At 36.0% G+C, this 13,147-nt stretch overlaps 1 pseudogene; it reads left to right on the forward strand.

The window, feature by feature from the left end:
* Window positions 1–564: 564 nt before the first annotated feature.
* LOC133863949 (mitochondrial Rho GTPase 1-like) lies at window positions 565–12,502 on the forward strand (annotated as a pseudogene).
* The last annotated feature ends 645 nt before the right edge of the window (window positions 12,503–13,147 follow it).

A 13,147-nucleotide genomic window follows, 5' to 3' on the forward strand; every position in this document is an offset into this window, starting at 1 on the left:
TTAAACATATATAACACAGACTATATGTGTTTATATAGGTGGCTAAGTTTTAAGTGCTATCTAAGCAAAATATTTAAAGAAAAAGATTAAGATAAAAGTACAAAAAAAAACTCTAAATTTTAAGACAGCAAAAAAATTATTATTCTAAAAATAATGATAAAATATAATGTTAATTTCTTACAATACTTATGCAAATCTTCTCCGTGAAAACATTCATCTATTGCTAATGATTTGGTATTTAATAGGGTTGTAAATGAACAAAGCTATTCGAGAATACACTCGAGCTCATTTCGATTAAGCGCAATTCAATTATTAAATGGGTTGTTTGTGAACATGAAATTAAACTTAGTTATTAAATTATACATACTCATATAAAATTCGGTTTGATTAACATTGGTGAACAAGCTTGTATAATAGTTGACTTGCTTGTTCGCCCGATTTATCTATCTTTGAATATATATTTTTCATTTTTTATTTGCTCAAAAAAAAAAAAAAAAGAATATATATTTTTCATTTAAGCATAATGAAATAGTGGAATAGTTACGTATACAGCACGCAGCACTCCTCAACAAATTTTGGGGTCCGAAAGGTTTTCACAATTTTTCCCGCCGTTTCTCACCAAGTATTGCCAGTCTACCACCCTCCTCTAAATCCCAGCCGTTTGATGGTATCGCTCAGTCTGAAGGTTCATTGCACTTGGATTTCCCTAACGCCTGTAGCCACCACACCGGCGATAGCTAGGGTATTCAGACGGCCTTCTTCGAGCTCCATCAGAACAGATAAGGTATCAGTAATCTTCACTCCCAGAGTCCTCGTTTATTTACCTCCGTGCTTTCACCTCCGTCACAGTCTTCCTCTCTACTCATTCCCTCACTATTTTCACCCCAAGCCCTTACTATTCACTTTTTTTGCCATCGCATCACTGACCACACCGCCCTGAATTGCTTCCGATAAGTTTTTCTTATTTTGTTTTTCAGGTTTTGATGCACAAGTTCTTCACTGAATCTGATTTTCGCCCTTGAAGACTGATATATTTACGTTTCTGTCATCGCATTTGCGCGAGGTTTTATAATTAGGATTTTTGGGGTTTTGCTTTGCAGCGTCTTCAATGGCGAAAGCTTCAGCTGGAGCTACGAACCCGTACACCAAGACGGGGGTACGAATTGTGGTTGCTGGGGACCGAGGCACCGGAAAATCGAGCCTGATTGCGACGGCAGCGGCCAAGAACTTCATGACAAATGTGCCGCCGGTGTTGCCGCCAACGAGGCTGCCCGATAATTTATTCCCCCAACTCGTGCCCATCACGATCATTGACACTTCTTCTCGGTATGCTCTGTTTGGTTGCTGAGTAAGTGTAGAAAAGATAAGAAAAGAAAGGTGTTATTATGAGGTTGATTGTAAATTTTGCCTTATATCATAGTGTGGGATTCAGTTTATTAGCTTGTTGGAAGCAGGAAAAGCGTAGAAGTTTCAGCTTCTTGCTTTTTGGATGACGAGGAAAAGTGTTATATCATTGTATATTGTGGCAATTGCACTAATTTTCCCAGTTTAATATTGAATTTTGATTTTTTCCTGTTTTTCTCAATCAGTGTGGTGGATGATTATAAAGTTGCTGAAGAATTGAAGCGAGCTGATGCAGTTGTGTTTACTTATGCGTGTGATGAGCCTACAACACTTGATCGATTGAGTACTTTCTGGCTTCCAAAACTCTGTAAACTAGAGGTCTCTATCCTTCATTATCATTCAGTTTTCATTTTGCTTCTGTAAACTTTGATTCATGGAAAATATATACAACATTTTTCTTTTTTAAAGAATGACACACTCTTATGGAAACCTTAAGGCTCCAATGTTTTGATCTTAAATGTTTTTTGATGTAAAATACTTTCATAAAAAATGTTTTCTTGGAAAACTAATGGATTTTCGGTGTTTAGTGGACACCATAAAATTGATGATGAAAATATTATTCATTGTTTGGTTTACAGTAAATGATTCTGAAAACTAATATTTTAGTTGATGTTCCAAAAGAAAATTATGCAAAATAAAAGAATAAACTAGAAACATTATTAACTTTCTTCAATTTTTTCATAAACTTCAAAACTTCTAATTTTTATCTTTTACTTCGCATTAATTTTAATAGTATAATTTCAATTTTTTTAACCAAAAACACACATGACACAAAATCATCAAAAACAAAAAGCTAACCAAACAATAAAAGCATACCATCCACCTCTCTCCCTCCTCGGTGTGTGTGCTTTTGTGTGATTCGACTACATTTTGTAGTTGCCATGGATTTTCACGTCTATGGCGTCTCAATGGTCATGTCCATTTTTTACATTTTCCTCTTTGTGAGAATATGCATTGCATTGTTGGAGTATTCCAATCCCATGTTGTCCTCTGCGTCGAACTTGGGCCAGATAAACTTGAACTTGGTCTTAGTGGCTCTACTCCAATCTTATTACATGGAACTGGCTTCTTTGCTTGGGTAGTGAGTGGGCATTTGGGTTAGTGGGGTTGGGGGTTTTGGGCCTTTTGGCAGGATTGCTCTGGCCTCTTTGCTTGGGGTGTGCAATGGGGGGCGAGGTCAGTGTGCTCAGGTGATGTCAATATGGAAGACGTTTTTGGAAAATGTTTATATCGAAACAAGTGGAGTCTAAGCTTGACTATAAAATCATGCATTGTGTTAATTCAAGCCCTAAAGCTTTCTTGTTTTTCTGAGTTTTCGGAAATTGTTCCCTTAGCAACAATATATGGGGCCACCATGACTTTGACTCTATCTGTGAGCAGGTGAAAGTCCCAGTTATAGTGGTAGGTTGTAAGCTGGACTTGAGAGGTGAGAACCAGAAGGTGAGCCTGCAGCAGGTGACGTCACCAATAATGGAACAATTTCTGGAGATTGGAACTTGCCTTGAATGTTCAGCACTTAAACAAGTTCAGGTATTGTTTATTGGTGCTCTATTCTGTCTGTTTTCTTTTTCTCTTTTAATGATTTTTTACCTGTGTTGTTGAGTTCCTTTGTGGTTCATACTTGTCAAATTATTTTACTATATCCTGCTAGCACTATACATTTGTTTTTATTGTTAGAGACACAGTAGCAGAACCTCATTATGTTTGAATTTCAACACTAATCAACATATTCATGTTCGGCATTTGATAAAATATTTTAAGAGAAGGTAAAACATTTGGGGTCTTCAGGCAACTATAATTTATTGTGTGAAACAAAAATGCTTGTGGAAACATCAGTTGTCTACCGAGCAACTGATATGCCAGTTGTTCATGGATATAACTATAATACTATACTGAAATGATGCTCAAATACTATTTTCTGATTTTCTCAAATTTTTTTCTGATGCCATGGTTACAATAGGTTTGAACATGGATTGGCTTCTTAAATTAAATAGAAGCCATATTAAGTAAGAACAATTGGCTGCTTTCTTTTCATTTTCTCTTTTTAAAAAATGAACGTGAGAAATTGACTTAAAGATTAGGCATTGAAGATATCATGACATTTTGAATGAGTCTGTCAATAAAGTATATTGCAATTTTTGTTTTTGTTTTCTCTGTGAATGTGGTTTGAGATCAAATTAGCAATTTATATTGAATGTTGATTACTTATCAAACTAGGTTTATATTGATTATGTCAATTTTAATAATGTGCACTCGCCCCCTGAGGATAAGATACTGGCTTGGATGCTTTAACGGCATCTGATAGGTTCTATAGGTGCTATGCATAGCAATCTTGTACTGTATATAGTTATGCTTGTAAATTTTTTGACCTTTTGGTTTGCCTCCTTAGGTGGATTTTGTATAGTAATAGATTCAATTTGATTGAACTTTTACTTTGTGCGGACCCAACTCTCTCTCTCTCTCTCTCTCTCTCTCTCTCTCATTGACAACATCTCTCCCTCCCTTTCCTTTTACTCTTTCATCTCCCCTCCTCTCTTCTCTTATGTGAGGCTCTCCCTTTTCCCCTCCTCCTTTATCATGGTTAACTCTAATACAGATATTAACCTTCTAATCAAAAGAACTGAAGATCTCAACTGGGAAGATAACCCACTTGACCTCCAACCTGCCAGCCCCGAACTTCTCATGCAAACCAATCTTACCCTCGTTGTGGGCTTTGTTTGGCAAACGCCCTCCCCTTCCTCTAAAAAAGTCAATTTCAAAACATTCTTACTTTTTATATCACATCAATCACTTTTTTATGACTCTTATTATCTGAAGCGATGTTTGATTCTTGCATTCTCCTTCTAATTTTTTGAGTTTAATGTTGAAATGTTTTTATTTGTAGATCCCTGAAGTTTTCTACTATGCACAAACAGCTGTACTTCATCCAACAGGTCCACTATTTGATCAGGAAACACAGACTTTGAGGCCCAGATGTATTCGAGCCTTGAAGCGGATATTTATTCTTTCTGACCATGATAGGGACGGCGCCCTTAGTGATGCAGAGTTGAATGATTTTCAGGTTTCTTTTGCTTCCTTGTTTGCAACTTTTGTCCTGAATTGAGTTTTATGTCCAAGTATGCTGTTCCTGATAATTCTGGAATGATCTTGTAATACTTGCTAACAAGTTTTGTCATCTATCAAATCGTGGTATTTTCTGCTGAAGATAAATGAGGGATATAACACTTGTATACAGGTCAAATGTATGAATGCTCCATTACAACCTTCTGAAATAGTAGGTATTAAGAGGGTTGTGGCAGAAAAACTGCCTGAAGGAGTCAATGAACGTGGGCTTACTTTGACAGGCTTCCTCTTTCTTCATGCACTATTCATAGAAAAAGGGCGTGCTGAGACAATGTGGACTGTTCTAAGAGAATTTGGATACACTAATGATATCAAACTTGCGGAGGATCTCATCCCATTGTCTTTCGAACGAGCTCCTGATCAGGTAATATATTGTTGGGGAAAATTACAATTATTATAATAGCAATGGCTTTGCTTGAAATGATAAATGATTTATTATGTGCTGAAATAATATATTTATTTTAGGGAAGTGAAGGGAAGGTTCTTAAGTTTTTAATTATCTACTGCAAAGATTGTCATTGCTCTGCCTTCTCAATTTTTATGATAATACTCCTTACTTGACTCACTTGTCAGGAAAAAAAAAAATCCTTACTCAACTCAACTAAGCATTAATCCCAACTAAAATTTGCCATAACAAAATGAATTTCTGAGAAGTGGTAGAACCCTGTCAAACATGTATTCTTGCAGGTGGTGCTAATGTGATTAGTAAGTATATGAGAACCCTTGTGTTAACTTAATAACTGCAGCAACGTTGTGTAATTTTTAAGGATGGATTTTAGCTGTGACTATGCTTGTGCTGTTTATTAACTGTTTTTGCACTAGACCCTTTTTTTGGGAATATGATTTGTCCGTCTGTTTTCATAGTTGTAGATGGGCAGAATTTGGTGTTACCCTTCTTTCTGGTGATGGCAAATGGTTGGCCTGGCTTCGAATCATGCTATGATGCATGCTATCAGTTTAACCTTGAGTTCTCTGCATTTTAGTTGTATACTAGGATCCTACTTGGAAAAACTTTTGGAGGCTTGGGCTTGCTTTAGGCCTATTTTAGCTTGCTTCTGAGTTGTTTCCCACTATGATCCCCTCATCTGCATGGAGTTTGTTCTTTAAACACAACCCAATTCAGATTTGATATATAACATAATCTCTCTCTCACACGCACAAATGTATTATGGAATAATATATATATATATATATATATATATATATATATATTGATAAGTAATGTAATGCATTTCAAGACAAATAAAAAATGAAGTAACGTATGTAATAATATACAAATCTTATATTTCCCCAACCCATTCAAAACCCTGCAAATGAAACTGTTGCATTTTTCTGAGTCATACAATGTTTGTTTAAAATGCTTACTGTTGGTTCTCATCTGTGCAGAGTGTGGAGCTGACAAATGAAGCCATTGAGTACCTGAGGGGAATCGTTGAATTGCATAATAGCAATACTCGATGTGCTACTCCTGTATGTGTTCTTCTTTGGTCTATGAATACTTGGTTTCCAATTTCATTGTTAATGAGCTTGTAACGTAATTTCTGTAATCAGTATTACTGTGATAGACTACAATTGTTCAAATAGCTAAGTAGTTTACCAACTTCTTACCTCTTAAAATCATGATCAATATTTGTTTTGCCTAGTAGGATGGGGAGCTGGGACCTTATGAAATTGACGATATATTTTCTACTGCTGTGGAGAGGTATGTTGTTTTCATTAATATTTTTTAATATTATCTGGCTTGTTTTACTTTGTCACAACTCTTATGTTTCTTTACTGTGAGAAATCCTGTTGACCTTCATATTCACTTGATCAATCTGCATTGCTTCCATCCTTTGGTTTATGTTTATGAAGCGGTTCAGCATGATAATCCTCATCAATTTTGCTACCAATGCATCTTATGGCAATTTTAAGTCATTATTGGTCATAGTAGCTTCACAATGTTTAAAGATGGGTAAGGTAGTTAACTAATTATTTCATGGCTTGGTTACTTGATGAAGTGATGCTACATGGCTAACAATACTTATAGGTACCTTGCATATGTGTAAGATGCTTATTAACATGTACAGGCAAACAATCTGCCCTCCTGTCGCGTCAAAAATGTATTTTAGTGTCTTTTGTTTAATCTTTTTTAAATTCGTTTATGGAAATTTCAAAATTGCACAAATATTTAGTTTTTTTTTTTTTTTTTTTTTTTTTTTTTTTTTTTTTTAATTTTGTTCTCTCTATATATTAATGTTTGGAACCTGGTTGCTGCCGAGCTATTTTCATTTTTGGCCAGAAGGTAAGAAAGTTTTTATTTTTGATAACATGGAGTTGTTTTACATTTTTTATTTTCTGCTTATTATTATATGTATTTATTTGCATTTACTTATGTTTTTAAAGCTTTTTGGTGAAAATCTGATTATTGTTTAAAATTCCATCAGTTGGGAAGTTTGTCATTCACAAGTGAGCAAGTAGGAAAGGAAAATTTGGTTTCCGCTATAAATATAGGCTTCTTATCAATACTTAGTATTTTATGGTGCTCTCTTCCTGTTGCTTCTCTTCTTTTATAATTATTAGTTGGGCATTCTTCAGTCTCTTTTTGAATCTGCTATAAAGATGACATGGACATGTCCATGCATCTTATCGATGTGACTGCATTCTCCAACCCCCCCCACCCCCCCCCCCCCCCCCCCCCCCCCCCGGGCCTCCCCTCTTCTCATCCTCTTCTACCCCTCCTCGAGCCTCTTGTGAGGTTTTGTAATATTTAATGGGATTTTTGGTCTATGATTTATTCGACGTATTTTTTTTTTTTTTTTTATGAACTAGAATGATTAGCCACGATAGTGTTTGGATGATTGACATACTTCTTTCGCCAGTCCTTGGGAGAAAGAGCCATACGTGGATGCTGCACAGAAAAATGCATTTGGAGGGTTGTCATTTGATGGATTTTTGTCAATGGTATGCGTTTCAGTCTTTCTTTTGCCTTTTTTCCTTTCCTTTTTCTTTTTTCATTTACTGAGTGGGGGTTTGGAATTTTTAAAATTGATCTACAAAGTAATTATTATCTCAATCTGGCTATCTTACCCATTTATTAATATGTGAAGTTTTACACTTATGCCATACACATTTTTCAGTTTTTAAAATGTTTAAAAATATACAATCTTCTCAAACAATAGCTATTCTTCTATTCTCTGGTAACCTGTGCTTAAGTTTGTGAGAATTATGTGTGGTTTCAGTGGGCCTTTATGACACTTCTAGACCCAGCTTTGAGCATGGAGAATTTGATATACATTGACTATCCTGGTGATCCTTCATCTGCATTTCGTGTGACTAGAAAAAGGCATTTGGATCGCAAGAAGCAACAAACAGACAGAAATGTTTTCCAATGTTTTGTTTTGGGCCCAAGAAGGCTGGAAAGTCTGCATTGTTGAATTCTTTTCTTGGAAGGTATTCCAGGTCATCCTTTTAAATCTAATACTTCTCGTTAATGTAGTTTTTTTTTTTTTTTTGCGACCAAGTAATTTAACATTTGTTGTTGATGAATTGTGAAATGCAGGCCTTTTTGTGATAAATATACTCCAACCATTGAAGATCATTATGCAGTGAACGTTGTAGATGAACCTAGGGTGAGTGCTATTACATCATGCACCTTGAAATTCCTGTTGAACACATGCTATGCGTGGGCATTAGTCTTATCAAATAAAATCTATGCTAGTACTTGCTGTGCATTCTGTAGAAGTTGCAATAAGGTTTTGTCCTTGTGTAGATACAGACGAACCTAGATTCTGAGTTATGTTAATCCATAATTTGTTTGCTTTAACTATTTGAATCTGTGTGTGGAATTAACCCAGGCCGATGGTGACTCTTGGTTTGTACATTTTTATGGGTAGTATGTAAATTTCCTGTAAGCTTTTTAGAAGGCAACAGAATAGCAAGTTTTAGAGAATTTCTGTAGCTTCAATTAATTTACAACTGATTCGTGGATTACATTTCACAAAGAAGCCTTTCCTTTTTTTCTTGAGGCAGGGCCGACTTGAAGTCATTGGTTTTGTCTCCACGCAATCTCCATATCTGATTGGAATTTGTGGTTTAGTTTATCACTAGATGGATTTTATTTTTTTTCACTTATCTGATGCTTGTTATTTCTTTTGCATAAATCAAAATGCTGTGCCAGTTGCTGTAATTGCTAATCTTGTCATATCCCACCCCTTTGTCTGAGCATTCGTTTGTTATTTTCTTCACAGGGAACAAAAAAGACCCTTGTATTGAGAGAGATACCTGAAGACGGAGTTTGCAAACTCCTATTAGATAAAGAATCTTTGGCTGCTTGTGACGTAGCAGTGTTTGTTCATGACAGGTGAATGAAAGGCTCTTATTGTTGTTGTATTTTAAGTATAGCATGAATCACAATAACACTCGTTTGTTAAATTAGTTTTTAACTTTCTCACTTTCCAAATTCAGTTTTTTCTTCTCTAATTTGGTTTGGCTTTTCCGAACTTGATATTTCAATATAGAGCCATATATTAAACGGTCAATAAAATCATGAAAAAGAAAACACATTAGGAAAGTATAAAGTAGATGCCCACTGGTAAATAGTATTAAAGAAGAAAGACTTTAAATCCACTACTGTCCTCTCGCGGTCTTCAAAACACCTATCATTTCTTTCCCTCCAAGTCTAGACAACCTTTTTTGAGACAAATCTGGAAACTGAACTCTCTATTCTGGAGAAACAAGAAACCTATCTATTCTTGACCAAGAAGAGGGATCCTGCTTGTTTGACCACGTAAAAGACCCTCCTATAAGGGGAATATCCATGAGTTCTTAGTCAAAGATAAAGTCAGAGAACACCACCATAGGACGAAAACGAGCTTCACCCAATCTTTCACTAAGAAATTGAGTGACATTAAAGTCTCCCCCAATGCACCAAGGCATAATCTACCAACTAATCAAGCCAGCCAATTCTTCTCATAAAAACCTTCTATCACAATCGAAATTAGGCCCATATACACTCACAAAAGCCCAAGAAAAACCATCATCAACGTTTAGAAATGAGCAGTCAATTGTAAACTCCCCACATACTCAATTTTCTCCACAACCCTCTTATCCCACATAAGCAAGATACCACGGGGCCTAGAAGCTGAATAACACCAGTCCAAGTGTTGACAACCCTAGAAACTACACACAACACAGCTGGAAATAAACTCTAATTTAGTTTCCTGAAAACAAATAATATATTCCTTCCACTGTCTAAGCAAGTTTCTGACTTAGGCATTTATCTCCTTCATTCAACCCTCTCACATTTGATGATAACAGTTTGGGCTTCATAAAGAACCAATCAAAACCCTCCCTTTGCCTCTACCACGACTAGCACTACCACCTTTTGTGTCATAATTAATGGAACAAATTAACCTTTTTAACTCTCTACTTTCCTTATTAATAAAATTGGAATAAGAAGCCAGCTCATTTTGGGAATGACTCGCGTCAATGGCCAGAAACAAGGCATAAGCTCCTCTTCAAAACCCACGCACAAAATCCCCACAATGTGACAAACTTCTTTCACAGTCTGTAGCACCGAGGATGAAGATTTAGCTCCTGCTCTTTTCTTATTAACAGATGGGAGATATAATTTCAAAGGAATGGGCCCCTCCTTAGAAAACACTTCCATTTCCAAGCCAGATGGAAATACTTATCGAAAAAAATGTACATGCACGCGCGCACACAAATATATTACCTATACTATTTTCACCGTTGCATTTGTATGTAGGAGTTTCTGAGGATTGATACATTTTACTTTCACAGTTCTAATGCAATATCATGGGAGAGAGCAACTGAGTTTCTGGTAGAAGTTGCTAGTCATGGTAAAGATACTGGCTTTGAGGTTCCTTGCCTCATTGTGGCAGCTAAAGATGATCTGGACTCATTTCCCATGGCAATGCCAAATTCTACTAGGGTATTTAACTTTTCCAGTGACTATAATATCATGCATGTTCTATTATGCAAGCTCCATTATCCACAAAAATTATTTTTAGTGTGTTTAGTTGTTTGCTTGCTTCGAACATAATGACTTTGATAGTCGGCTCATTGGTGTTCCAGTGCTTGTTGGTTTTTCTCCTTGGTGGTAATAATACTAAACTTGCTAGACAAACTCTTCAAACCAAATTGATTAGTATTATTTGCATCTTGAAACTTAACATACATGATGGACTAGATTTTTCCCAATTCTAAATTTGGAACAAAAATATTACAAAGTTTTCATGACAAATACGACTAAAGACAAAATCACTGAACAATAAACAAAATTAACACTCTCCAAAGTCCAATGAAAGGGTCCATATGCAGAAACTGCATTCCAGTACAGTTTGTTCACTAGTAAAATATGCCTTTTGATTTTTCTAGTAATTTGGCAGGAAAAATTGGTCAGACAAATTAGCTGAATGGTGAAGTTCCAAAACTTGGACAAGGTGGCCTAAATTCTACATTTTGGAAAAAGTACCAATGGTCATAAAAAATAAATAAATAAATAAAATGATTGAACAAACTTCATAAATCTATTTATGTGATATTAGTTTCATGTTGCAACTTGAGATTCTTGGACAACATTTTCCCTATTTCAGGAGTTGAAACATGACATCTAAATATTTAGATATGTTCCATGTGGTTTTTCGCATAACTATGAAAATACATGTACTTAAGGACTGTTAATCTTTTGGTTCATGTTATGATCGTGGTGATGATTGTGAGAGTAAGATTGTTGTCAGCTGAGCTTTAATTCTTTACATGACCAGTATTTTGTTAATCATATTTGTTATATTCTCTATAATAATAGCATGCATCTCTTTGGCCCTAAATTGTCTTGCATATTACCAATGCAATTTTGCTTTTGTAGGTTAGTCAGCACACGGGAATAGAGGCTTCCATACCTATCAGTACGAAGTTTGGTGATCTCAATAATGTATTCCGTAGGATTGTAAGTGTTGCAGAACACCCTCATTTGAGCATTCCTCAAACTGAAGCTGGGAGAAGCCATGAGCAATACCTTAGACTTATAGACCACTTAGTTATGGACTTTTCGGGTATGTTGTGTTGATCTTTTGTGTTTATATAAGTCCTTGAATCTGTTGGCTTCTTGTTTCTAGTGGCTTATCATTTTTGCTGCTACAATTGCTCTTTGAGCTTATAGTTTTTGTTCATCTGTCTCTGCAATGCACAGCTGGTTAATGACTGTTTATTCCATTGTTTTCCAAGGGGTGATGCCTCACTGCCACCCGTATTGATTTGTTCCTTCATGAATTGATGCCCATCTGCCCCATGCTTTCCAAACCTAATGCTTGTGATTCTTCCTTCTTCTCTTTTATATATATTGTTTTTTACAGCACTCTTTCTTGTTCCTTCATATCCCCCCTCCCCCAAAACAAAAAACAATCAGTAACTAATTAATATCTAGTTTTCACAACCAAATACAAATTATTCCCGGGCAAAACACGGAGAGATCCTGATTTTTTAACTTGGATGCTGTCATGGTATCATAGTAAGGCTGTTGTTGACATATAAGAAGATTAATTCTGGCAAACCTATATCTAGTGTTCTTTATGGTTGTTAATCCTAGTTGTATCTTGCAGATTTTGCGATGGTGTGAACTTCACATGTGGGGTATCCACTATCCAGATCGTCGAATGTGAACTGTGCATTGCTCGCAGCATCATACTGGTTCAGTTTTTGTGTTCTGCCGATATGTCTATAACTGAGTATATATGGGGCTACGCTTGTAAATCTGGGAGATGGGAGATTGATCTATGAGCCATCTTTGCCTTTTTGGGATTACTTTGATAGGGGCTTATAGCTTTTTCCAATTTTTAGAACTAGAGTATGAAGAGTAAAAGACTACTGAACGAAATCCATACACGCACTTCAGGTATTGTGACCGTCATTTCGGCCAATGGGAAAGTAATTGAAACTTAAAATACAATAAAAAGGAAAGCACTTGTCAGTACATCAGCTGTCTATTTCTTCCTGGTCTAAATTTAATGTCACATTTCTGCAAATTTACAAATCAAAGGTTGTTTAGTGTCCAAGGTGGCGGTGCTGCAATTTTGGAAGCAAGATGTTCAAAATTTAAGACCATGATGAGGCTAAAAGTTTAACGCTCGAGTCTTGTAGAGAGCAAATATTTCATTTCTCCAAAGTTTACATCATACTTGGTAGAGGAATTTTGGGTGCAAGATCATCAAATATTAACACCATAATGAGACAACATGGAAAGGACGAGTTCATCAGCTACAACGTAGACGTTGAGGCAACCACACCCTCTCCAAGAGACAAGATCGACTATGTAAGTTCTCATGCAATCTTACAAAGCTAATAGTAATTCCAGATTAGTTAGGCTAATAAACATCAGCTAAAGAATTCGAAGGATTTAACCAAGAAACCTGTGATGAATAGGACACTAATCAACACTAATTATAGTGCGATGTCAATAATCACAAGATTATCTAATAATACTCATCCAAGAGCATGCAAAACCTCCGATCTCCTAGATGGACCAGATGGTGAGTAAAGAGTTCTTCAAAAATGATAAAACCTCCAATCGTCTGCCTCCCCCTTAAGCCGATGACGCCGATCTAACTGCCCCTCAAGC

The sequence above is a fragment of the Alnus glutinosa genome, chromosome 3, assembly GCF_958979055.1.
Source record: "Alnus glutinosa chromosome 3, dhAlnGlut1.1, whole genome shotgun sequence".
Taxonomy (NCBI): Eukaryota; Viridiplantae; Streptophyta; class Magnoliopsida; order Fagales; family Betulaceae; genus Alnus; species Alnus glutinosa.